Consider the following 27,417-nt stretch of genomic DNA (forward strand, 5'->3'; position numbering starts at 1 on the left):
GCAGCTACCAACAACTTAAAAGTATTAATACACAACTTTTCATGGAAACAAAGTAATGAGAAAATTACAAATTAACATGAGTATCCTGACATTTAAACATACACCACTGTCAATTTGCCCTCACCACTGCATAAATGATGATTTTTTTATCTCTGATATCATAAATTATAGTGTATGACAAAAAAGCTAATTTGATGTGCAGTACTTCAGCAAACACATTTTTTAAATCTGATAATAGATTGCAAAATGCAAGAAAAAATATGATACATTTTCATTTAAATTCAATGTACAAAGTCATTAATTATTTAAATAACTGCTTTTACCAGTTATCTCAAATGAGAACATTCAGTACATGCATACTTATGTATACCACATCCGCAGAATTTATGCTGTGCATGAGCCTGCCTCATGGGGTCCCTTACAATTGCTACCAGCAGGTCATTAGTAATTATAGTGGGACTGGAAATGGAAGCTGCAGAGACAGCATGGGTCACTCCACCACCAGACTGGTGCATAATCATATTATGCAGAAAGCAACAGACAGTAAATGTCCTGCACACAGTTACTGGGTCATACTGAAGGGCACCCCAGGACTCATTCAAGCACCTGAAATGTCTCTTCAGGAGGCCAAAGACTCTCTCAGTGACAGTAAGGGTCTGGGATTGGGATGTGTGACAGGTCTCTTCTGCAGCTCTACTTAGACTTCTCACTGCTGTCATGAGCCATGGCTCCAGTGGTTATCTAGTATCACCTGAAAGAAAAAAAAAGAAAAAAAAATGAGAGAGAGAGCGAGAGAGAGAAAGAAAGAAAAGTATGTCAGGGACAAGAAAAAGAAAAATGTATTTATTATTCAGCAATACATTATACCATGAATTATTGATTAAATACAATATAAAAAAGAAAAGCAAATATTGTGTATCTTACCAGCAAGATGACCACAGAGCATCCTGCCATACAGGAAAAGTTGGTAAAGTGAGCTAGTGTGCAAAATAGGGGAATCATGTGCACTGCCAGGATGCTGGAAAGAGACGTTGCTGATGCACCACCATGCATCACATACTACTTGGCATTTGAATGAATGGTAGCCCTTCCAACTGTGGTACCATTCCCCCTGTCGACCAGAAGCAGCCCTAATTGCAGCATGGGTAAAATCTATCACACCAAGTACCTTAGGGAAACATGCCACCCTGTAAAAGACATGCATAGTCCTCACTTCATCTTGAAGTGACACCAGAAATAGATGTACTGATCCACATACACTGACAGTACTCCCAGGAACTGATGTAGTATCTTTGAGGCAGAAGCCTGTGAGATTCCCATTGTGTTCCCAGTTTGTCTCAGGAAGGTCCCTGTGGCAAGTATAGTGAGGGCTATACATACCTTAGTGTCCACAAGGATAGGAAGTCTACACATTCCTTCAGCTTCAGTGCCCCTATGGCGATCATTCATACCCACTAAGACCCTTGTAATGTCATTGTCCATTCTGAACCTATCAAGGATTTCCTTTTCATCAAAGTTATTTATGCTTATTTCTCTGCCTTCATGGCAGTCAAGTGCCACCGGGCACAGATGGTTTTGGTTCAGCCAAGACGAGTAATTCACACCTGGAAAAAGCAAGGCTTACAATAAGTGGCAGCATTTTTGAAGATTGCAAAGTAGATAGATTTTGTGAGACTGCTCTTTATATAACGTATTCTGCAGATGGTACAGAAAAGCAGGAAAATTCCATTAGGAATCACAAACAAGTAAGAGATTACTTCATTCGCATAATCCGAGTTTCATCATTCCTCATTTACATCTCATTATGACTGAAGTTGTTTATGCTCATTCAAGATAATTTCATATTACTGTAAGTAGCCTCTATGAAGTGCAGCTTGGCTGATTTGTGAATAGCACAGATAGCCTTAATGCATCTGCATAATGACTATAAATACCACCCTAAGTTTTAGTTAGTTAAATATTTTAACTGCATTTTTGTGTAATTTAAATGAAAAAAACAGACACCCAAGTCATTAACTTGGGTGCATTATATATGGAATACATGGAATGAAAGACATGGTGTCTTGTAACCTTTCTTGGGTCATAAAAAACATAATGGCTACTTTGTGGGTTGATTGGTAATTTGCTAATTTGTTTTGGGCTATCCACATGCATGCAGTTGCAGTTTAGATTGTATGTTTGTGATAGATGTGTCTCATCACAAGAAATACAAAATAGCTCACAGACCATTTGCATTAAAAATAAAAGACTCACATGTAGCTTTATTCATCTTTTCATTGGATCTTAGTAGACATTGTGAAGTAACATTAACCTCATGTCATTTTATGATATTCATGCACATATACAAAAACTATTACTACAGACAATTTCTTTAATGGCATCCTGTTGGATCTTAGTTAAGTAACCTCCATCTCACATTACATTTTATAATATTCATACTTGTATACAAAAAGTGCTAATGTTCATAAGTACTACTACTACTGTAACCGATTGGTTTAACAGTATTAGCTGGAGATTTTATTAAAATGAATATGTTATACGGATTAAGAACAATTAGTGTCAGAATTATGAACTGAAGCAGGAGTGTCTAAGCAGTGAGCATTCAGAACATGAAAGAGTTATCATAAGCTGAGTCTGCAGAAAGGCTGTCTAAATATGAATCATTTTTTTATTTTCTCTATGATGGTTAGAGAGAGGAACATTATATATACTGATGTTTTCATCAAAGAAACTACAAAGATTTGTGTAAATTATTGACACCTTCATTTTGTCTATTTGTTTTATATGTATGTTCCATACGTGTTGCATTTGCTTTTTAAATGTTGCTGTTGTTTTACATTATGTACTGTATGTATAAAGTGAAAGTTATTTCATCTGGACAGTGGCTAAAATGCGACAGAATGATCATTCTACCACCATGGTTATCAGAATGTTAAGTATATCTTCAAAAAAAGTAAAATACCTTGGCATTTGGTTAGACACAAATCTCTTAGATTTTAGCTACTCATTTAAAACACACACAAAAAATGAACACACAACTTTTCTGGGTGAACAAGCTATCAGCTCTTCTCTCAAAGCCAGACAAAGCTGCCACATGCAAAGGAATACTGTTATCTCAACATGAATATGAACGATCCATAATAGCTGCAGCCTCAAAGAAAAATACCACCACCTTACAAGCCATCTCCAATAAAATCTGCTGGTTTATTACTGACTTGCCCAATGATGAACACCACTGCCTAACTCTAGTCAAAGCTAAATGGCTCCCAGTACATTTGAGAGCCAACATCCTACTAGGATCATTAATTCACAAAGCCCTTTCTCATGAGACATTGTCCCCACTCACTCATAAACATTTCACCAAATTCCCCACATATAAACTTTAGACTATCTCACAATCTCAATCCATCCTAATACCTTCAAAAACTAAACATTATTGCACTGACCGTGCATTCTCCATCCTAGCACCTACTATGACACTCCATTCCTCTCTCAATCCAAGACAGCCAAAAGTACTGAGACTTCAGACAACAGCTCAAGGAACACCTCTTCACCCAGAGTGCAGCTATGCTCACTCTGGTCACATGACATGAACCCTGCAGCGTTATCCCTGTTTCATCTTTCCTTATCCCATCTTGTCATCTCCTTACTTCCTCTCATTCATTCTACTTGCCTCTTCTCTTTGCATCTGACACACTTCTCCTTTCTACTCCTCCTCCCTCTGCTTGTCTCTCTCACATTTTCTCTGTCTTATCCCAATGATATATTTTCCTGCAACTATTCTCACTTGCCTCTTCTAACCTCTCTATATAATGATATGCTGCTATCCCTGTAGCATAAGCCATCTCAGTTATTATGGTTACATCTTATCCACAAAGCTCTGCTAAGCATTATTCTATTTTTCCCTAGATGTTTTAACTTTATAAACTGCTTCTTGAACTAAACATTGTAGTATATTCTTGCATCTGGAAATACACACACACACACACACACACACACACACACACACACACACACATATATATATATATATATATATATATATATATGTTTTAGCATATTCTTGTATCTGCAAATATGTTTTGTTCATTTAGTATGTGATCCTATTCAACTGTGCTGTTCCTGCAAATTGTCCATTTAGGAAAGTGCAATACCTAGGCAAATAAATATAAATAAATTATAAAATGAAAACTCATTAAGCCTCTTCCTGAAAGTTCTCATGTGCAAATTGATAATTATATAACTGATTGTTTCTGAAACCTTAAAGAATCTTTATATCTCTGCTTTTTTGGTTCATATATAAAATATACATTACTCTCTCCCCACAGATGTCTTTACCTTATTACTTTCCTTTCCAGACTTTTCTTACCTAGCATTACTTTAAGTTAATTCAAAACATTCTAGTGATGCAACATGTTCCCACTTAATTACTGTGCAAAATCATGGCATTACTTGTATTCTTCTTATAGCCAGATATTATTTGTTTCTTAATTTTTTCATCATACCTGCTTTTGACATCAGACTCCTTCATTGGCTTCTCCCAATAAGCTCATTCACTGACGTTCTTATGCCATAACAGGATTCCCATTGTGACTTGCACTGCAAGTATATCCCTTCCTTCAGAGATCCTGCAAATGGAGGCCCAAACTCCATGTAGATTTTCTTGTGGGATGCACCTGCTGTTACTGGAATCTAGGAATGGCCAGGCAAAGAGCCATCATACTGCAGCTCTGTGGACTACTAATGACATAGTTAGGCTGGTTTTACTCTGTGAGAGTACATATGACATATTTAGGCTGTTTGAAGTATAAGAAATGCTGTAAGAGAGTATCTACCCAGGACCCTTTTAGTGGCCATGGGTCTATATCATATGTTCGAAGTTTTATAACTGCTGTAGGCAGGGGGTCAGTCTTCCCTTTACCGCACTATAGTGCGGTCTCGGAGTTGGTATATTTAAAGAGTGGGGAGTGTGGGAGAGCACTAGTCAGGTAAGTTCCATTTGTTTTTTTTTTTTTTTTGTTTTTAATTATTATATGTTCGATGTTTGAAACTTCGAACATTTAAATTTGATTATTTAACGTTCAAAGTTTTCAAACTTCAAACATATAATATAGACCCAGTGGCCACACCTGTTAGCACTACCTCTTGCCACATCCTGTTGATCTTCTCCCGGGCAAAACCTCCACTGGAGCTCCATTAGAGATCCATCCCCACATCTCCTCCCCTGGATATGCACACCTACCCTTCCTTGCCTTTTGACATCAAGTGCACTAGCTACTAATCAGTCTTGACTCTCCTTGACCATAATCATAGCTTTATCACTACACCAACAGCTTTGTTCTAAATTAGAGACATTGCTGATTATAAACAATGTGAAAATTTATTTTTTGTAAAATGTTCATGCATGCTTTGCCTAGCCAGTCCCTGTTAACATAATAAATGTTTACCAAAGTTAAGCAACAAAGACAGATTACTATGTGAAATGTATTTCTTTACATTATTAATACATACATGAAACTAGTACATGTTCTTGTAACTACATGTCTAGACTTCTTACAAGGTATACAATTTTGATTTTTTTTTTATATTGGAGCATTTCTCCCCAGGCCATTCCTGAAAAGGGGCCTCAGCCCAGTTGGAATATCCCAGTCAACACATTGAAATAATTAAGGAAAATTAATACATATGTGGACCATGGCCTATTGCTCCTGATGACTAAATACATTTAAAATATTAAACTTCTGATGATCCAGGTAGTCGCCAAGTACATCAGGGAATTCAGAGAAAGATAGCTACACTTGTGCAGTTTACTATATTTGTCCGAGTCACAAACTGCCATACTGCTATAGTAGTATGCTGCCTCATACAGGTAATATGAACCTGTCATAGGTTCACAGGTGTGTGATCTACCAGATAATGCTGCAGAAAAATGCAGGAGTCCAAAGATAAAAAATTAATCATGTGCTATTCTCTGAAGTCTTACTTTGGAATCAGAATAGTGCAGCAGTATGATTCAAAGACAAGAGTTAATCTACTATTTCAAAGCAGAGCAATAGAACTTAATGTTCTATTTTTACTCATGATTGTCTATGGTAGCTGCAGGACAGTTAGTACAAAAAGAGGTCAATCTGGTTGGTTATAAATGAATACGTGTGGTCATGTGTGTATGTGTGCCCATCCACACTGTGCAGGTGTCTGCATCACCTGTGCATGTGCACAGAGAGTGTGTATGTGTATGTGAGTGTGTGTGTGTGTGTGTGTGTGTGTGTGTGTGTGTGTGTGTGTGTGTGTGTGTGTGTGTGTGTGTGTGTATGCATGTGTCTCATTCTGTAGGGAGAACATTAGCACAGCTGTTCTCACTGCAGTAAGTATTCAATTAAAAGACATACAAAGGAGCCACTAATGAACTATGATTCATGAGTGGGGAATGGTATCAAAGGCCTTGGCCAGATCAAGGTAGGCTGTATGAACCACCTTGCCTTCATCCACAGCTCTGGTGACTGACTCAAACAAGTCGACCAAGTTGAACAGGCATGATCTACCTTTCACAAAACCAAACTGTGTGGGATCCAGACTTTGGAGATTCCCTATATCCTTGTTTATTAGGTCCATGATGATGTGTTCCATAGCTTTGCATATCAGATTTGTCAGGCTAATGGAGCAATAGTTCCCAGGGTCTGTATGAGGCTGTGATTGAACAGGGCACACAGGTGAGGTGCCAGTTCACTCTGTAGTTCATGTAGAACACAGCTAGTGATATTGTCAGGTCCCATAGAAGCTGTATTCTTGGCCTTGGACAGTATTATTTTAATCTGTGCAGCAGCAATACTGGATGCCTGGCAATCTACTGGCATTGTGATTGGTCTTTTGAGGGGGGAGAGAGGGGTAAAGTTGGCACTGAATCTGTTGGCCAGTATATTGGCAATATCTGTTGGCTCTGTATAGGAGGTACCATTGTGCAGTAGCTCAGAGTAAATTTGGGTATTGCCGTAGAGGTTCTTTACATAACTATAGAAAGCCTTGTGGTTGTCTTTACTATCTGCTGCAATTCTGTTTTCATAGCTAGCTTTAGAGGATTTGATGAGGGATCTCAACTTTTGTTGAGGCTGATAAGGGAGTTTTTCCAGTCTTGGGACTTTACCTTATTCCGCACCAGTTTCCTCCTTCTGTTGTAGAATTTGTTTATGGCAGGGGACCACCAGATTGGCTTCCTTTTTTGGAGGAGAGTGTCTTGGTTCTATTGGGTATGGCGAGATGCATGCATTTGTGTACGTGTTCGTATAGTGCATCGATGTATGATTCGGCGGTCATGCAAATATTCTCCATTTGCATGGGTGCCGTGAAGTTAGCCAAATCTGTTCTTAGGAGCCCAAAGTTAGTTTTGGAGAAGTTTTTCATGGTGGTTACCTTTGTGGGGGGTGAGGGGTAGGATGGATGTGGATTTCCAAGGTGATTAGTTCATGGTCAGATCTAACCAGGGAGGAGTTGACTATTGGTGTAGAGCAACAGTCGCCCATGTTAGTAATGACCAGGTCAAGGATGTTGGTACTTCTAGTGAGGTTAAGAATGAGCTGGTCCAGGGCATTGGAATTAATGAAGTCCAGGAAATTTTGGGCAAGTATATTGGTACATGAGTAGTTTTCCCAGTTAATGGAGGGGTAGTTGAAGTCACCCAGTATTTTCCAGGGTGCTTAGGAATGTGGAGTGAGTGTCTTGGGATATGATTGAGGGCCTATAACAGGCTATGACCTGAATCACTGTCTTACCCAATGTTAGCTACACCTGAAGTATCTCTGATGCATTATGTTGGGCTACCAGTCTGGAGGTGTGTGCATCCTTTATGAATATGGAAACACCACTGCCTTTGGAGCTTCAGTCCAAGTTCTGGGGCCGAAAGGTATGGAATGAGTTATAGCTTGGTAGTGCAGGGGTGCTTTCTGCTGCTTTGAACCAGGTCTCTGTTACAGCACAAATGTCAATGTTCTCCATTTTAAGGTTGTCATTGCATTTATTCATATCGGTAACAGAGCAACTGGCATGAAGATTCAGATTTTTTGCAAACATTAGCAAGGAGATAAGAACTTTAGACTGATTCCACTTATTCGATAATAAATGTATTATTAACACAGGATCTGGATACAATTCTTTGAGAAGCACAGGAAGAATTTGAAGACTTTACCATAGAATTGAAGTTGACATGCAATAAAAAGTCTTCTCTTCAATTTTTCCCTTAGAATGTGCTTGTTCTAGTTAGCTTAATTGCCTAGCACTTTAACAGACTTTTGTAGCATTTATTGTAGCACATATAGGTGCTATTAGCACTAGCTGTTCCTACGCAGTAACAGCGTCAGTACTTATTAGTTATGACCACCCCTCCTGGTATGATTGTAGGGAAATTTCCTGTGCTTTCTCCTACTAACATGGTGCATTTGGGTATTCTGAGACAGTGTGGTGACTGTCTGCTGTACACAGGCAACCCTTTCCTCTTACCTCACAGCACTCACACATGTGAGAGATGCACTTATATCGTCAAACTGGAAGCAGTGCATGCTCCAACCAAGACTTGACTAGCTGGTCAAGAGGAGAAGGTCAACACCTACAACTTACTACATAGAACATACAGCCCTCCAAAACATCAGCCATCACAACCCACACATACACCCACCTTCACGGAGGCTCTCAATAAAAATTTACCCAAACAACAGAGACCCCCGAGACAGAAACTCACTCAACCACCACAACACAACACCAACCCCAGAACACATAGCTCACCACCACAGTTTGCCCCTCACCCTAAGCCCTTAAAGCAAAACACTTTGCTCAATGTACTAATCATAGGAGACTCAATTGTGAGGCACACTGATGCCCCACTCACTAGGCTGAACAAGGAGAAGGTGTTAAATAACAACAAAGATAACAACACAGGAGGCTCAGATGCCAAAGTTTACTAGTGTACACCAGGAGGCAAAAAACCATACAAGTACAGAGTTTTGTCTGACATGATGCAGGAAGTACAGAATATTTTATAGTGTTTACATTCAGGTTTTGCCCACCTTACTGACATGGTTAGTCACAGGGCATCTACATCACTTTTACTAACAGTATTCTATTCATAAAGATTGCTGATGTTATATTTTTTAAAAAAGCTTTCCCTTGGGAATAATACAGCCTTGCAAAGCACCTGGTCAGTTATAATGTCTTTCTGTAAATGTTACTCCTTCAAGGTTTTAGGCCTGCTCGAATACAATAGTTGGTTCAGTCTTGTAATACACTTCTTTGTTCTTCTTGCAACATTCTTCCAACAGCTGTGTCTTATCTTGGTAACATTTACAAGGCCAATTGTCCCAGAGGAAGGAGAAGAAGATTTTCAATGCTTTATACATTTAATTTCCTGACCCAGCAGATAATCATTAGTGAAAAACATAAGCTTGCTGAGCTGGCTACTGCCAGGGTCAGAGTTCAAATACACTGCAGTTCCAAAGCTTCAAGCAATTACGTGTAAAATCATTCTTATTGCCATATTATTAATAGAATAAAATGCATTATATACTATTTGCTTTTTAACTAGCACTTTATATATGTTCAAATACATATTTTTCTAACATTTTCCTCCCTTTTAATACTTTTATTCTATTCTGAAATATAAACAATGTCATTTCGTCCCCTAGCCTTCTCCTTTAAGGACTTTCAACCAGGTAAGTCATTTAGTTTATACTTCGGAAAGAATTTCATCTGAAATTAATTTTTCTAACTCAATGTCTTGGTACAAAGTTTCAGTTACAGATATACCAATAAAATCTTTGATCAATCTTTTTATGCAGGGAATCCCACAACAGACATGCTCCTAATAGGAGCAGACCCACACAAATAGCAATCAAGATGTTCATTAGGATAGAGCCCCACCCACCAAACAGACTCTGGAAAAAGTTCGTCAGTGGGTTTGGGCCTGGTTCAGTCATGGCCAATACCTGCTGTATTACCTCTAGGTGGTCATTAATTTCATGTCGATTGTCTGGTATAAACGCACAGCATTCTTCTTTGATAAGCGCACACGTACCACCTCTCGCCGCTAGGGTGAAGTCAAGAGCCATTCGATTTTGTAGCACAACAGTTCTCATTGCATTCAGTTCATCAGTCACTAGTTCGAGAGCAGAAAAAGTTGCATTACTCATTACTTCGAGAAGTTTCGACAGCTTTCTCAACTCCCAGATCGATTTGACTGCTCCATATGCTGGAAGTATTCCAGCCCAGGATATTACACTGTCACTCAAGTCCATATGAGTCAATTTTTCTTTGTTTTTTACGGAATGATGGTCTTTCCAACCAGCTTCGATTTGTCCCACTGGATTTACAGGTTTTCCGATTGGACCTTCAGGTTTCCGGGCTACATCTCTCACATTTCGTATCTTACCTAGAGGTAATTCTGCAGTATGTCTTATGGCCAGAACCAGATAGCCCAAAAAACAACTGCCGGACCAATTCTCAGGTAGCCATTTGTATGCCTTTTTCCCACAAACAAAATAACAGTTTTCTACTTTAGTACTGATGCGGGTTAATTCTGAATGAAACATTTTCTTGTCTATAATAGACAGTTGTTTATGCAAAACAGGATTTCTCTGCACATCAGTTAATGTTGTTTTCATTAAACTCAAATATAAATCATAATTCATATTACAAACAGTGCCTCTATCTTTAACTTTAATGTAGCATTTATAAGATATGGTTATATTACAGTTACTCCAACCCACTTGAAGTGTATCATTCTTATAAAAACATACAATTCCCTTCTGTGTAATAGGCAAATACAATGCAATTTTGTCTTGTGATCTTACAGATCCTGTATCAAAAAGTAAATTCTCCCAAGTCTCATTTATCCCCAAGGGGACAGCGGACATTAACAGTCCTCCATATGCTGTTGGTATAGCAGTACAAACCCAGCAATTTGAAATGTTCATAGTCTCTACATATACATGCTTCATAGCTAGGTATGTGTTAAAGTTTGGATGCCAGTGTATAGACAGTTCATCACGTCTCTCCACTTTCACTTGTGTGGTTACATGTAGGAAAAACCACAACAAAAGGAAGGTCATCACAATCATAGTCAATAAATGCATAGTCAACAAGATGATTAAACAACATCTTTGGGGTTGATCTGTATTTTTACTCGTTTTGCTCTTGGCCATCCTGCCTTTGTTGTGTATCAGTTCCAAAATTTTTATCAAGTTGAAAATTCTTTACCGGTTTACAGTGCGTCAGATGGACCCAGGATGACCTCTCAGCAACATTGACTACAGTAGGCGTTGCCAACAGTACCTGGTCCTTCCCACTTTGGACTCGCCCAATTCTTCCTCTTCGTAACCTTCAGCCACACCCAGGTGCCCGGAGTCAGCACTGCTTCTAGCAGTCTGGTCTGTCTTTTATCTGAAAAAGAGTTCAACTGCAAAACAGTTTTATTTGTTAACAGTTTTCTCATGTAGTTAGCTAATGAGCTGTCAGCCTCTAGTTCTGCAGGCATGAGAGCTTTCCACTGTGGCACATAATATGCCCTTCCAAATATAATTTCAAAGGGAGTCAAACCCTTTACATTTGGAACTGTTCTCATGTTCAGCAGTGCCAAAGGCAGACAGCAAATCCAGTTTTTCTGTGTCTCACTCACTAGCTTCCTCAATTTGTTTTTTAGAATTCCATTGTACCTTTCCACCAGTCCTGCAGTCTGTGAGTGGTAAGCACAATGATTCTTTAAGGAGATTCCAAAGAATCTCCCAAGCTGGTGAATTGTCTGATTAACAAAATGTGTCCCATTGTCACCATAAATCCTTTCCGGTATGCCAAATCTGGGAATTATTTCTTTTACTAGGGGTTTTGCCACGGTTGCTGCATCCGGATTTTTAGTTGGAAAAACTTCTACCCATTTGGAAAACATATCTATAATTACTAAACAGTGTTTTTTCCCTTCACATTTATTCAATTCTATGAAATCCATACAAATAGTGTGGAACGGATATGGTGGTGTAGGAAAACTCCCTTGCTTGGGTTTGAATGCCCCTTGTGCATGATGTTTGTTACAAATATGGCATGCTGCACAACATTTTTTTGTATAATTTATGAATCCATATGTTTGGAATATTCGATTTACTAACTGTACCATCCCCCCTGTTGAGACATGGCACTGCCCATGGCTCAACAAAGCTGCATATCTAAATAAATTAGACGGTAATATTGTTTTTTTCTCTTTGGAGACATACAGTCCATTTTCGAGGATTGCACCTCGTTTCTCCCATTTTTGTTTCTCTGCTTTCGTAGTTAGTGTCTGCATTGTTTTTAACATTTCTAGATCTAAAATCTCAGAGGGTTGTAATTCCTCGGTTAAAAGTAAAGTTTCTGAGTCTGAGGCTGCTTGCTTTGCAGCTGCATCAGCTTTTGCATTTCCTTTTGAAATTCTATCCTGTTGTTTTGCATGAGCTAAACATTTACAAATAGCTACTTTAGTAGGTAACTGAATGGAAACTAATAAGTTCAAAATAAGTTGTGCATGATTAAGCGGTTTGCCATTAGATGTTATCATTCCCCTATTTTTCCATTGTTGCGCAAAAACATGCACTGTAGAGAAAGCATACTGACTGTCAGTATATATGTTCACACATTTATCTTTCGCTAGAGTGCAAGCCCGTGTTAAGGCTATTAGTTCTGCTGCTTGAGCAGATAGGTTATGCTGTAAAGGTTGGGCTTCTAAGATCTCTGTATCTGTGACTACTGCATATCCTACTAGATTTTTCCCTGTAGAACCCTTTCTGCATGAGCCGTCCACGTAAAATGTCACCTCAGCATTATCCAAGGGCATATCAGTGAGGTCTTGTCTGGGCAAAGTTATTTGCTCAATTTCCTGCAGACAGCTGTGCGGTGTGCCATCCACAGGGGTTGGAAGTAATGTTGATGGGTTTAATGTTGTACAACGTTCAATTACCATATGAGGTTGGCTCAGCAGGATGGTCATACATGAAAGATGTCTAGCAGGAGATAAATATGCTATTTTTTCTTGCAGTAAAATTATCGCGACTGCATGAGGCACTCTCAATGTGAGAGGGTGGAATAACACCACTGAGGCCGAAGCCTGTACTGCCATTGCAGCTGCGACCACTGCTTGCACACAGTGAGGCAACGATCGTGCCACTGGGTCTAACTGTGATGAATAGTAAGCTATGGGGCGTTGCTTATCCCCATGCCGTTGCGTCAAAACCGACGTCATGTATCCCTGTTTACAATCTACGGTCTGAAAGAATCTTTTGTGGTAATTCGGAAGTCCTAAAACTAATGAAGAAGCTATCAATTGTTTTAGTCTGCAGAAAGCTGTTTCTGCTTTGGGTGTCCATTGTAATATATCTTGTGCTGCCATTGGTGTTTTATATATTAAATCAGCCAGTGGAGCAGATTCTAAAGCATAGTTTGATATCCAGCTTCGACAAAAATTAGTCGTTCCCAAGAAGGACATCATTTCCTTCTTGATCGCTGGTTTAGGTGCTTGTAAAATTGCTGTTTTTCTGTCTTCGTCTAATATTCTACCTTCATTGGATATTACATATCCTAGGTGTCTGACTTGTTTTTTCCAAAGTTGTAACTTATTTTTGTTTACTTTGTGTCCTTGTGCTGCTAAAAATTTCAGTAATGCTATCGTATCCTCCCTGCATTGATGCTGGGTGGGGGCTGCTAGCAAAATGTCATCTACATAAAGTAGAATCTGACTACCTCCTGGTGGGGTAAACCCTGCCAGGTTGCTTGCCATTTCTTGTGCAAATATCGTTGGACTTTCACAATATCCCTGTGGTAGCCGAGTATAGGTATATCTTTTACCCTGAAATGTAAATGCAAACCAATACTGGCTATCAGGATGTATAGGTATTGAAAAGAAAGCATTGCTTATGTCTACTACAGTAAAATATTTTTGTTGTGGCTTTAAATCATTCAACAAGGTGTGTGGGTCTGGCACCGTAGGTGATCTAGGTATTATTGCATTGTTTACAGCTTGTAAATCCTGTACCATCCGCCATTCCCCGTTTGCTTTTTTAACAGGAAATAGAGGGGTATTACATGGTGAATCAAGAGATTCTACCAGTACTCCTTCCTTGAGTAATGCTGCTATTATAGGCTTGATTCCTTGCTCTGCATCTTTCCTCAAGGGGTATTGTCTTTTTTGTGGTCTAAATGCTGATTTTGGTGTAATAGTAACTGGTCCTGCTGTTTGAATAAGTCCTACATCTGATTTGCCTGTTGACCAAAGAATCTTTGGTATGTCACACAAGGCTTTTTCTTCTTCTTCTAATAAGAACGCTAATCAGCTGTCTTCACTAGTTTGTAAGTGTACAGCTGGATGTGTCTGTGTTAGCCAATTCAATTTCTGTTTTTGTATTCCCTGTTCTGATAATTCTAAATCAGTTTGTTTTTCCCATCTTGTTACTTTTTCTCCTAAGTCCGCCCATTTCATATTCTTATTTTTCGTCAAGCTGACATGTGGTAGTCGATTAGATTTGTACAGTGTCATGAATTCCTGAGGTAATGAACAGCTTACCACACTGTTTCCCTCAGTATCCCAATACAAGGTTCGTAATACTAATCTGTTAGCAGGATTTTTGAATAATTCTTGCTCATATTCTTTATCAGGTCCTGGCATGCTACAGTAGTATAGAGTACAGTGTAACAAATGCTGTTGGTCAGTGTCAAGGGAGGGGGCATTACTGATGGCTACATTCATCAGTTCCTCGGTTACTGCCCCTGGACCAGTCGTAACTAGGTCCTGGCTGTACCAGTAAAAAGTCTCACCCTCCGGTCGCACCACAAAAGTATCCATTTGTCTTTGTGCCTCCATACCCTGCATAGTGGGAACTACCGCTATGCCAAATATCTGCATAAGATCTCTTCCCAGTAAGTTTACTGGACATTTTGCAGAAACTACAATTTTACTTTTCTGAGTCATACCTGAAACAGGGTCAGTTATTGCTATATCATGGGAGAGTGGCTCCCTATATAGCTGTCCGTTTGCTGCTTTTACTAATATATAATCAGGTGATTCGGAATATTCTGGTAACTTGGAGGGGTGTATCAAAGTTTGTGACGCTCCTGAGTCACTCAGGAATTTTACTTCCCTTCCCTCCACCAGAAGTGTGACTTCCGGTTTTGTGTCTGCCAAATAGAGCTCCAAGCTCAGTAATGCCAAATCTAAAATTTCACTTTCTTCATCCTCTACATCTGCTTGCACTTCCTCTGTTCTTTCTACTACATTTACATTTGTCCTTTGTTTGTTAGCCTTTCCTGATGATTTCTGACTTTCATCACTATCATATAGTCAGTCCTCATCACCCTTACTTTCTGTAGTCACCTTTTTATTTAGTCTGCAATCCCTTGCTAAATGTCTTTTCTTTCCGCACTTAAAGCACTCACCTTTCTTTTTTCTCTCTTCAAAATCTTCTGACCGTTTGTCAGATTGTCTATTTCCCTGGGCATTTTTCTTACCCTTTTTAACGGACTGTACTACAAAAACCTCAGCTCCGTCTTCAGCAGTGAAGACTTGTGTCTTCTTTTTCTTTTTACTATTAAAGTGTCTTTCTGCATGTCTAGTATATTCAAGTAAGGCTTATAGCCTACTTGTTCGGTGATCTATCATATGCTTCATAATAAAGCTGCTGATAGGTGCAATGCAACCTTTCAAAAACGCATTTTTCAGTTGCTGTTCATACGAGGTATCATGTGTCTGATTTTCAGGGATAGCCATACCACTATGGTTATTGAAACATTCCAATAATCTACCATAGTACCCATCTACAGTTTCATTCTCTTGTTGTATGCATTGGTTAATGCAAGTCCAATCTGCTCTAGGTTTCCATTTTTTGGAAATTCGGTCTGTAAGACCTTTTACTCTGTTGTCTAGTTCTGCGTCACTATGTGGGAGTGGTTTAAGCTCTGCATTACGAGGATTCCAGGTGCCACAAATCATGTGCCAGTCTGGACCCACAATTTGTCTAACTACCTTTTCTACGTCTTCCCCATTCAAGTGGTAACTTAGTCTCATACCTTGTAAATCTTGTAAAAACTTTGTGTAATTAACTTTTGGATGGGGGATTCCCTCTGTAGCTTTCCGAATATCTTCCGGTGTCCACGGTCTGTATACTAGAAGAGTTGGGTCCTGCCCTTCCTGTCCTGCCTGAGGATTTGGTACCTCAATTAGTGGACATATTTCTTCCTCATTTTCCTCTAGTGTGTTTCTCCCTATTTGATACAAGTCTGTGTCCCCAAGTGTTTTACGTGTCCGGGACCTAGTTTCAATAGGATCTCTAACAAATGGTTTTAGTGTTCTTGTGACATCGGGATAACGTGGAGGTGGACCAGCTTGTCCTCCTGCTTCATATCCTGAAAAAGGCATCGGAGGGGGCGGGGGAGGAGGAGCTGTCGCTATTACCATATTATTATCCTCTTTATCTAAAAATAACGTCTTAGCATTTTTAGTTTTTTGTTCCCTTCGGTTTACTTCCTCAATCCACCTGTGTGCCTGAGGAATGCCTAATCGTTGTTGTTTTTTTTTGCCTGGCCTTCTGCGTCAGATTTAAGTTGTTTTAATAGTTTAACTAATGAAATTTTATCTAATTTACCATCAAATCCGTATTTATTAACCCATTTTGTATAATACCTCACATTATCAGCCCGTTGTAATTGCATATATTTTGCGTCATCAGTTAGGGCCGGATCTCGCGATGTTTTAGTGCACTGATTTCCCATACTAAAAGAAAATGTTACGTAACCCTTTTCACCACGTGGTATTTCAGTTCCTTACACAGTTTATCTAGAATGACTGCCTACCTTATTCTGTTTCCCTGATCTCTGACAAAATATACAGTAATTTCCTTTTGTCCCTGATCTGTATAACAAATCTTCTGACAATAGTATTTACTGTAACCTAGTCCCTGATCTAAAACAGAAAAAAGGCAAATATCTTCCTACCTGAGCCTCCTGAGTCAACCAGTTCGAGACCGCTCTTCGGCCGCAGATCAGAAAGTGGCCAGCCTCTCAAAACGACAATTCAGTCGGCGGTCTTTTGTATTTCAAGAAGAACCGTTTCGGTAGCTTCTCCTGCGCAGTGTTCGACCACCGGTACACCCTGATCTGTAGTTGTCTGAGGGTTTCCGATTCAAGAAGGACCAAACTGTTAAATAAAAACAAAGATAACAACACAGGAGGCTCAAATGCAAAAGTTTATTAGTGTACACCAGGAGGCAAAAAACCATACAAGTACAGAGTTTTGTCTGACATGATGCAGGAAGTACAGAATATTTTATAGTGTTTACATTCAGGTTTTGCCCACCTTACTGACGTGGTTAGTCACAGGGCATCTACATCACTTTTACTAACATTCTATTCATAAAGATTGCTGATGTTATATTTTTTAAAAAAGCTTTCCCTTGGGAATAATACAGCCTTGCAAAGCACCTGGTCAGTTATAATGTCTTTCTGTAAATGTTACTCCTTCAAGGTTTCAGGCCTGCTCGAATACAATAGTTGGTTCAGTCTTGTAATACACTTCTTTGTTCTTCTTGCAACATTCTTCCAACAGCTGTGTCTTATCTTGGTAACATTTACAAGGCCAATTGTCCCAGAGGAAGGAGAAGAAGATTTTCAATGCTTTATACATTTAATTTCCTGACCCAGCAGATAATCATTAGTGAAAAACATAAGCTTGCTGAGCTGGCTACTGCCAGGGTCAGAGTTCAAATACACTGCAGTTCCAAAGCTTCAAGCAATTACATGTAAAATCATTCTTATTGCCATATTATTAATAGAATAAAATGCATTATATACTATTTGCTTTTTAACTAGCACTTTATATATGTTCAAATACATATTTTTCTAACAGAAGGTGACAGTCAGTTGTCTATCAGGTGCTAGGATCCCCCACATAACACATGCACTCAGGTCACTCCACAACAAGTACAATATGACTCAGTCATTGTCCATGTGGGTGTGAATGACCTGAGACATACCTCCCTGGACTACATGAAAAGAGATGTGATGGAACTCTCAGATTATGTGGCCCAGGCAGGTATGACCCTAGCCCTGAGCAGTATTCCACCATCACCCAGAATGATACCACAATATGAGCAGAAAATGATTGACTTCAAAAATTGGCTAAGTTTCTGGTGTCGTTCTAAGGGGGTCCAGTATCTGTCTGCCTGTGACAAAATGATAGACATACCTTGATGATTTGCCAGAGATGGCCTGCATCTGTCACCCCTTGAGATTCCGGGTACTGGCTAAGACTCTTGCCATCCCTATACTGCCTTTTTTAGGGAGTGCTCCAAAGACCATAATTCCACTGTAACAGCTACAAAAATGCAATCTAAGGGTCATGCTGCTCATTGCTAGAAGTCTAAATCTCAAGATGCACCCACTCAAAGTTCTCCTCAGAATGGAGAATGTCAACATCTGTGCTGTAACAGAGACCCGGTTTAAAGAGGCAGAAAGCACCCCTGCACTCCCAGGCTACAACTCATTCCATACCTTTCGGCCCCAGAATATGTCTGGAAGCTCCAAAGGCACTGGTGTCTCCATATTTGTAAAGGATATGCACACCTCTATACTGGTAGCCCACCATAATGCATCTGAGATACTTCAGATACAACTAACACTGGGTAAGACAGCTATACAAGTCACAGCAGTCACAGTCTGCTACAGAACCCCAAACATGTCCCTAGACTCACGCGCAAACTTCCTAAGCATCCTGGAATCAATCAAGGTTCAATGCAATACTCTCATACTTGGTGACTTCAACTACCCTTCCATCAACTGGGAAAACTATTCAAGTACCAATTTACAGGCCCAACGCTTTCTGGAATTTATCAAGTCCAGTATCCTGGACCAGCTGACTTTGACTCCCACTAGAGGAAGCAACATCCTCGACCTGGTTATCACCAATATGGGAGACCATTGCTCCACACCTATAGTCAATCCATCCCTGGTTAAATCCGACCCAAACTGATCAACATGGAAACCTCCATCTCACCTACAACCCCCACTAAGGTGACTACCCTGAAAAACTTCTCTAAAGCCGACTTTGGGCTCCTAAAAACAGAGGTGGCTAACGTCTTGGCATCCATGCTATTGGTAAATAGCTGCATGATTGCTGAATCATACACCAATGCACTGTACAAGCATGTACACAAATGCATGGACCTTGCCATACCAAATAGAACTAAGCCGCTCTCCTCAAAAAAAAAAGGAACCCAAGCTGGTGGTCCCCAGCCATCAATAAACTTTACAACAGAAGGAAGAAACTGTTGCAGAAAAAAATGAAGTCACAAGCCTGGAAAACCTCCCTTATTAGTCTCAACAAAAAGATGAGATCCCTCATCAAATCCTCTAAAGCCAGCTATGAAAGCAGAATTGCAGCTGACACCAAAAACAACCACAAAGCCTTCTATAGCTATATCAAAAACCTCCAAGGCAATACCCAGATTTGCTCTAAGTTATTGCACAATGGCACCTCCTATACTGAACCAACAGATATAGCCAACATGCTGGCCAGCAGATTCAGTATCAACTTTACCCCTCTCTCCCTCCAAGGGCCCTATCACAATACCAGAAGAATGCCTGGTACCCACCATTTCTGTGGCAAAGGAAAAAGTTGCATTGTCCAAAGCCAAGAATACAGCATCCATGGGGCCTGATAATATCCCTGGATGCATCCTACATGAGCTACAAAATGAACTGGTACCAAATCTGTGTGCCCTGTTCAATCACAACCTTACCTCAGGCTATGTCCCTAAAAACGGCGCACTGCTACAGTCATCCCACTCCATAAAGGGGGAGCAACTACAGACCCTGGGAACTATTGCTCAATTAGTCTGACGAGTCTGGTATACAAAGCTATAGCGTGCATCATCATAGACCTGCCTAACAAAGATTTAGGCAATCTGCAAACTCTTGACCCCACACAGTCTGACTTTGCCAAGGGGAGATCCTGCCTGCTGAACCTGGTTGACTTCTTCGAGGCAGTCACCAAGGCTGTGGATGAGGGTAAGGCAGTGCATACAGCCTACCTCGACCTGGCCAAGGCATTTGATACCATTCCCCACTGAGGTATCATTGATAAACTCATCAAACTAGGCATCACTCCTTACTTCTCTAGGCGGGTTGCAAATTTACTCATAGGCAGGACCCACAGAGTGAAAGTTGCGGATTTCAAGTCAGACTGTCAACCAGTCATGAGTAGAGTCCCACAGGGCTCGGTCCAGGGCCCTCTCCTGTTTGGCATCTACTTCTCAGAAGTCCAGGCCAACACAGAAGGACACTGGCTGACCAAGTATGCTGATGACTGCAAGCTAGGAGTCATTATCAACTCCTCAAGTGATGCAGGTATACTACAAAAGACCAGTGACTGGTGTCGGAACTATGGCCTGAAGCTTAATGCCAGAAAATGCGTTATCATCCCCTTTGGAAAAAACTCAGTTCCCACAAATTACCATGTTGATGGAAGCCCACTGAACAGTGAAGGGGCTATAAGAGATCTGGGCACCCAGGTCGACAGCCACTTCACCTTCGACCACCACATTGTCACTGTGGTCAGAAAGTCCTTCTATGTGGCACATCTTATAACCAAAGGTTTTGCATCCAGGAAGAAAGAGGTCATCATCCCTCTCTACACATCCCTCATTAGACCAATCATCGAATATAATGCCCCATTTGGCATGTACCTGACCAGACACCTACAACAGCTGGAGAGACCAGAAAAGTACCTCACTAAAAGGATCCTAGGCCTTAAACACATGTCAAACATGGGCAGACTCAAGAAACTTCAGCTATTCTCACTCTCTTATCATCTACTTAGAGGTGATCTCTTCTTCACTTACAAAGCCATGTCTGACCCAGCTCTACTTGAAATGCTCCACCTAAAAAAATCCCAATACCCCCATGCCACATGCTCCAGAGATCACAACCTCATTACCACAATTAACAGAACATGTGGAGGGACAGGTTCATCTCCTAAAGACTGCCCATACTCTGGAATAAGCTTCCCATTCATGCTAAGCAGAGCATCTTGCTGGCCCTCTTCAAGAGAAATCTTGACGAGTGGATGGGTAACAGAAAGTTCACTCCAGGGATCACTCCAGTTGCCTACTGGATAAGGGCACTGTGAACTAACATTGGGTGGAACGGTGCCTGGGCAATTTTTTTGGGCTAGGCTAGTAAAGGCTCGAGGTACATTAGCCTAGTATACACCTATGAACCTATAAGATGAACATCATCTGATTAGAAAGCAGACAGTTTTAGAGGGAGGGGCATACAGATATGGAAGAGAAGATAGAACCATTGATTCTGGGAGCAGAAATAAGCAAGTCAGAGAAGAGAATATCAGAGAAATCTGTTTTGCCTTCATGACAGGGTAAATGGTTTCTTTTCCACAAATTAGGGTAGGCCCGCTTATTGCTAGGTACTGGCATTACTATATTAACAACTAATATTACTATTTCAGAATCTTTCCAGTCTTTCCTCTCAAGTATATGTCCCTAAAGCTATTACAAGCAGAGGCAAGGGAATGGGTATTAGTCCTCAGGGGCGCAGTGAAGAAGAGTTAAGGATAGGGAGGCTGTGGTCTCCCACAATGGTACACTGCAATTTGATTTGAACCAATAGATACATAGAACAATGATGGGCATGGGGGCAGGACAAAGGGGCAGAATGTGTGTGCTTGGGAAAGCTGCTGTCAGGGTGAGTCTACCCCTCCAGAAGTTACTCTACTGATTATCATGGGTAAAAGGGAAGCCTAAGTAAAGAATTGAATGGAAACTTTGTAAGATAGAGGAATATGAGTTCTTGATAAAAGATTACATGAGGAAGCATGAGTTGGGGCAGTTTTCTAAATGAAACAGATATAGACGTCTGCTGGCATCGTGGAGAACCACCTACTAGCAACACTGGGTGAGGACAGAATAGATATCAAATCATTTCAGGAGGTTAGGGAGGAGGAAGGTCTTCCAGCAAAATAGCGTTGGAAATGGGCAATAAAGATCTAAACTGAACTGAGAGGGTAATCCTATCCACAATGTTACTCTTATATGAAAAATCAAAATGACAGCAAGAGTGCAAAACTATTTCAAGAAACTGAGATCTTTGCAGGAGAGAAAAACATGGCTTTGTACTTGTAGACAAGGTGTCAAGGAAACTGAAAGGCATTTATTCACCCAGACAGAATCTTATCTTATTAATGGGATAGTGTTAACAGCAGTTAAATAGGGTGTTAAATGTTCAACGTGGGTGTTCTCTGCACAACAAAAAATCAGTTTGATCAATGTATGAGAAGCATAGTATTTTGCTAATTGTTGATAGCTAAGCTCAAGGTGTAAGGAGTAATTGTGAATGTTATTTATAACCAAGAATTAGGATGCCATGACTAATTTAGAAATAGAAAGTTAGTATCATTAACTGCATCATTTAAAATGTATAGCTGCAGGTGTGTTGAGAAAACATGTTGGAATAATTGTAGAGGGGGTCTTGTAGTCAGACACCCTTTACAGAACTTGAAAATTGTTATCAAATATGCTGCTTGTTGCATGATGATAATACTTTATTTATTTTAGTTTACATTTGTTTACTGGGAAAGTCTGACTGGGATAAGACCCATTTTAAGCAGAGGCCCAGGGAGAAAAGCTCCACATACAGAAATTATACAAAAGCGTATAAAATAAATTATACAACACTTATACAAGAAATTAACAAAAAAGTATACAAGACATACAGTACACCAGAAGTTACGTTCTATAATATTATATCTGACATTTGTATTATATAATCATCTGATATAATTCCTTATTGCAGTGTAGACATTGTAGTTTCTCAAAGTAAGCTGAGGAAGGGTTTGTAGGGGGAACTGGATAGAAAAAGATGAAGTTAGAGATTATCTAGACATGAGAGCTTAGATTATAAGGTGGTCAGGGAAGAAGAAAGCGTATGACCAGAAGCTATTAAAACTAGTTAGCCTGGTGTAGTACAGGAACAAAGCCAGGTGTCATTAAGATCATTTTAAGACTCTTTTTGAATTGTTTGGTATTTGTGTTGGTTCTGATGCTGTGAGGTAGTGAATTCCACCTTGTTGCTACATGATGAGAAAATAACGAGTCTCCTGCTGTATTAGAGGATTTGGACACTTGTAGTAGAGATTTATTGGTTGAATGAAGACTTCTATTTGTGGTATGGGGCTGGAGAATATTTAGAAGGGCAGGATTTTTTGTGCATTTAGGTAAACAATGGTATGACTTGAATAATGGCTAGATCAGAAGAATTTCTGTCTGTACTGAGAATAGAAGGAATGCTGTTGCACACAAAGTACAAATAGTGTAAATGCAGAGGAAGGTAAACGTCCAAAAATAATACATTGTACAGACTAAAAAGTACCCATGAGTATAACTAATCAAAATATGTATTATCTATTCTCTTTTGTAACCTCCCTAGATCCTGTTTTGCAAAAATAATATGCACAAGATTCATACTAGTTGAGAGAAAAAAATAATTTCAGATTCATACAATGATACACTAGTGAAGGACATCTGAAAGAAAATTATCACCTCGTTTTTTTTTTTTTTTGTTTTTTGCAGTACTAGATTATGAGATCTTACTCATCTGTTCTGTAATAAATTCATTTTAAATTACACACTATTTCCTGTTTATGCTATAGATCTGTTGTAAATGGATTAGCATTTTTCATACAAGCTGCCTTAAGGCTTTAATATTTTTTTTTATTTATAAAAAAGGGAAAATGATGTCAGTCAATAAATGTATTCCCTTTCTGTATAAAAATCTTTCATCCACTTGGCCTATGATGGCAAGAGATAGGTTTCTTTATCCTGACTTTGAAGTATCTAGACAGATATCAGAAGTTAATGCATTTGTTTACAAGTGATTTTTTTACTTTATTATTTATTTTAAAAGGTAGACAGAACTAAGCAACACTTACATGTGGGGGGACTGTTCTACTTCTTACTTAGAATGGTTTTATTTCTAAATGTAAAGATGCATTTGTGAGATGGAAGATCTAAGCAAAGCTCAATAAATGAAGTCAGTGCACACATATCCTGACAGAAATGCTACTTCTCATCCATCATCTCTATTTCCTCTATTCAGAACAGTGAATGCACATCACTGAGCTCCACTCATGATCAATCCCTAGCAAAAGGAAGAGCAGGGTTTTTGACATTTTGAAAGGACAAAAGGTGCGACATATAAACATACCATACTCTTTGCTGGTGGCATCTATTGTATCATTAATTTCCAATTAACTTATGAATAATGTATAGCAGTATGGATTTACATGAATGTCCTTGGAATGCAGAAATTATATTGAAGTTAAAGCAGCCTACCTTAGTCAGGCATACATACAATGTGGGTTATTCTTATAGTCAGTTACATGCTTCAATGCAGTTCATAACTGGATTATGCCTTCAGTAAAACTAAATCATATAAAATCATTTACATTTTCAATAATTCTGCAAAGTATGTATGATCTTGTACAGCAGAGTCCCATTTATGTGACCTAAATTGGACCAAGGGGTGGTCAGATAACGGGGAATGTCATATAACCTGGAACCACCCAAGTCTGTAATTAGAATACACTGTGAAAATGAGATTGTAGTTAAAATATACTCTGTAAATACACTATTTCAACAAAAAGCACTCAAACTGTACTGTATACTCTTCAAACAAAACACTGTTTAAATTCATACTGTACTGTACACTCAACAAAAAACACTGTTTAAATACATGTACTGTACTGTACTGTACACTGTTTCAACGAGAATCCCTCTTAAAGTACTGTACTGTATACGTTTTCAAGGGGAAAAAAAGCAAAAACAGCATTTTAATGTACTGTACTGAAGTGAAGCATTATCAAGGATGAGGACTGATTTCCTCAGCATATTGGAGGATTTTAAATGCTTTACCACAGAAGGAACAACTCTTCAAAAAACAGTTTAAAAATTTCTGTGTTTATCCATGCATTTTTTTTTTTTTATTTCTATAGCAAACCGGCAAAGCATTCAGGGATAGGTTCTTAAATGCTTATGTTTTTTTTTTGTTTTTCTTTTTGCTTTTCCAATCAAAACAAGCTTTATTTTGTGGCTACTCATAGCGTACTACAAGCCGGTGTAGTAATTCTCTCTTGCTTTGCTTATAACCAGGCTTTGACGCTTCAGTCTGAGAAGCAAGAGTTGATGATGGAAGCATTTTATAATTTAGGTTTGTTATGTCGCAATTGTATAACTGCTCACCTGATAATCCTTCTTTATCAATGAGACTACGAAGCTTTGCTCTAAAATTATCGACTAGCTCTGACTGTGCCGATAATTTCTCACCACAAATATGAAGCTGCCTCACTCTGTATTGTTTTTTCCACCGATCCAGCCAGCCTGTACTTGCTGTAAAATTAGGATCACCTTCATTTCACTGTTTTTGGAAAATTAATGCATTGTCTTCCAAGATGGGGCCTAATATTTGTTTAACATTTATTAACTGAGAAAGTCCGACTTCAAACGAAGGCAGTTTTCAACAGAGGCCAAGGGAGAAACACTCCAGATGCATGTCTTTGAATGTGGGAGAAAACCCACATGAACACAGGGAGGACATGCAGACTCCACACAGAAGGCACTCCAGCTGAGAATTGAACTGGAGAACCTCTTGCTGTGAGGTGACAAATGCTACCGCTGCACCATTGCACCATCTGATATAGGTGCAACTTTCTCTCTTTGTTGGCTAAACCACAAAAACAATGCTTCAGTCGCTTTCTCATAGTCAGATTTTCTCATTGTTTTTCCTCTTCTGGAGTCCTTGCTTTGAGGCATGAGTAGAACCTCACTTTTCTAGTTCACCTCTGTTTCATTTCCAGTTACCAACAGTTACTCTTCCAACACCTAAATCAGAGGCAATGTTTTGCATTGAGTCGCCTATGCCTAGCCTATTTAATGCATCAAGTTTCTGGTCAGCTGTAAGAAGAATCACTTTCTTTCGCTTTTCGCTTGACATTTTCTAAAGTAGATTGTAGAAAAATTCATTACACTAAAATACAGTACAGTACAATTTGAATGATGGCAAAGTCAAGGCACACGTGTCGGTTAGCATGCTAGCATGTGATAAAACGTTGCACATATGTGCATGCACTCAGCAGCATTCACTTTCTATCAGATAAAATGCACTGCTGGACAACTGAAGGTCAGATAAATGGTACTCTGCTGTATTTCATTCTGTTCTTTGGCACTTTCTGCCCTCTTATTCCATACTTTACCATTGTTCTGTACTAACCAGCAAGCTGCATTATAACTTTTCATTCATGCAATCACTCATTCCTTTTCCAATACCACCTATTATGTATTTGGGGTTGCAGGGTAATTAGAATCTGCTCTGGAATTCAAGAAGTGTAAGGCTAAGAACCAATCTTGAACAAGTCGCTAGTCCATCATAGATAATGTGCATATGCACACATATGCAAACACACACATTACACATCCAGCCAGTCTTCTGTATTTAGTGACAATGCCACATATTGTTTGGAGTCACTTTCATAAGAGGTCATCAAAAATGCCAACCTGTAGGCATTATTCAGTGCAAGTCTTCCCTGAAGTGATGCCTTCCTGATCACTAAGAATAAGGTTAAAGAGGAGAGGGTTTAATCCTATAGGTCTGAACCCCCATGAAAATGTTACAGTCCAGGTTTATCATAGACATTAGTCCATAATGCTTGCCTGTGCTGTGTGTCTCCAGTTATTAGTCCCCTGGTGAACAGTCTCAAAAGGAGCCTTTAGTGGTTTCATCTTCTGTGAATTACCTTTCTTTGAAGAGGGTTTGAATAACCCAACCTTAAATGTAATCATACAGAATTGATATGCCTGCTCCCATGAAGCTCAAATTGTTTGACAGCAAATCTGCCTTATATGTGCATTACAAGTGCTTCAGCCTCATGCAGTCGAAGACAAGTGCCTCGATGCCTGGGGCAAAAGCGGATCTAGCTCTTGTGGCTGGCTGCTTATGCTCAAACTCAAATAAGAGTTAAGCACTACATCATGCAGTTGCTCATGTGCCATGGAAGGAAATGCTCATAGAGTAGGTAAGTTGGGAAGGAAATAGGGAGGTGGCCTTTAGATTCAGAAAGGGTAGGGGAGAGGGATTTTAGGTTTAGAGAGCAATCAGGACTTTAAGTTTAGGGAAGGGGGATTTTAGGTTTAGGGAACAGAGGGGGATTTTAGGTATACATAGGGATCCGTGCATTAGGTTTAAAGGGGAGGGACAGTTAAGGTTTATGGAGTGAGCAGTACTATAGATTTAGGGAGGAGACGGGCATTTTAAATTTAGGAAGAAATTGGTGCATAAGGTTTAGGTAGGGGCGGAGGGGTTTAG

Source organism: Protopterus annectens, chromosome 1.part1, assembly GCF_019279795.1.
Source record: "Protopterus annectens isolate FY-2018-M chromosome 1.part1, PAN1.0, whole genome shotgun sequence".
Classification (NCBI taxonomy): Eukaryota; Metazoa; Chordata; order Ceratodontiformes; family Protopteridae; genus Protopterus; species Protopterus annectens.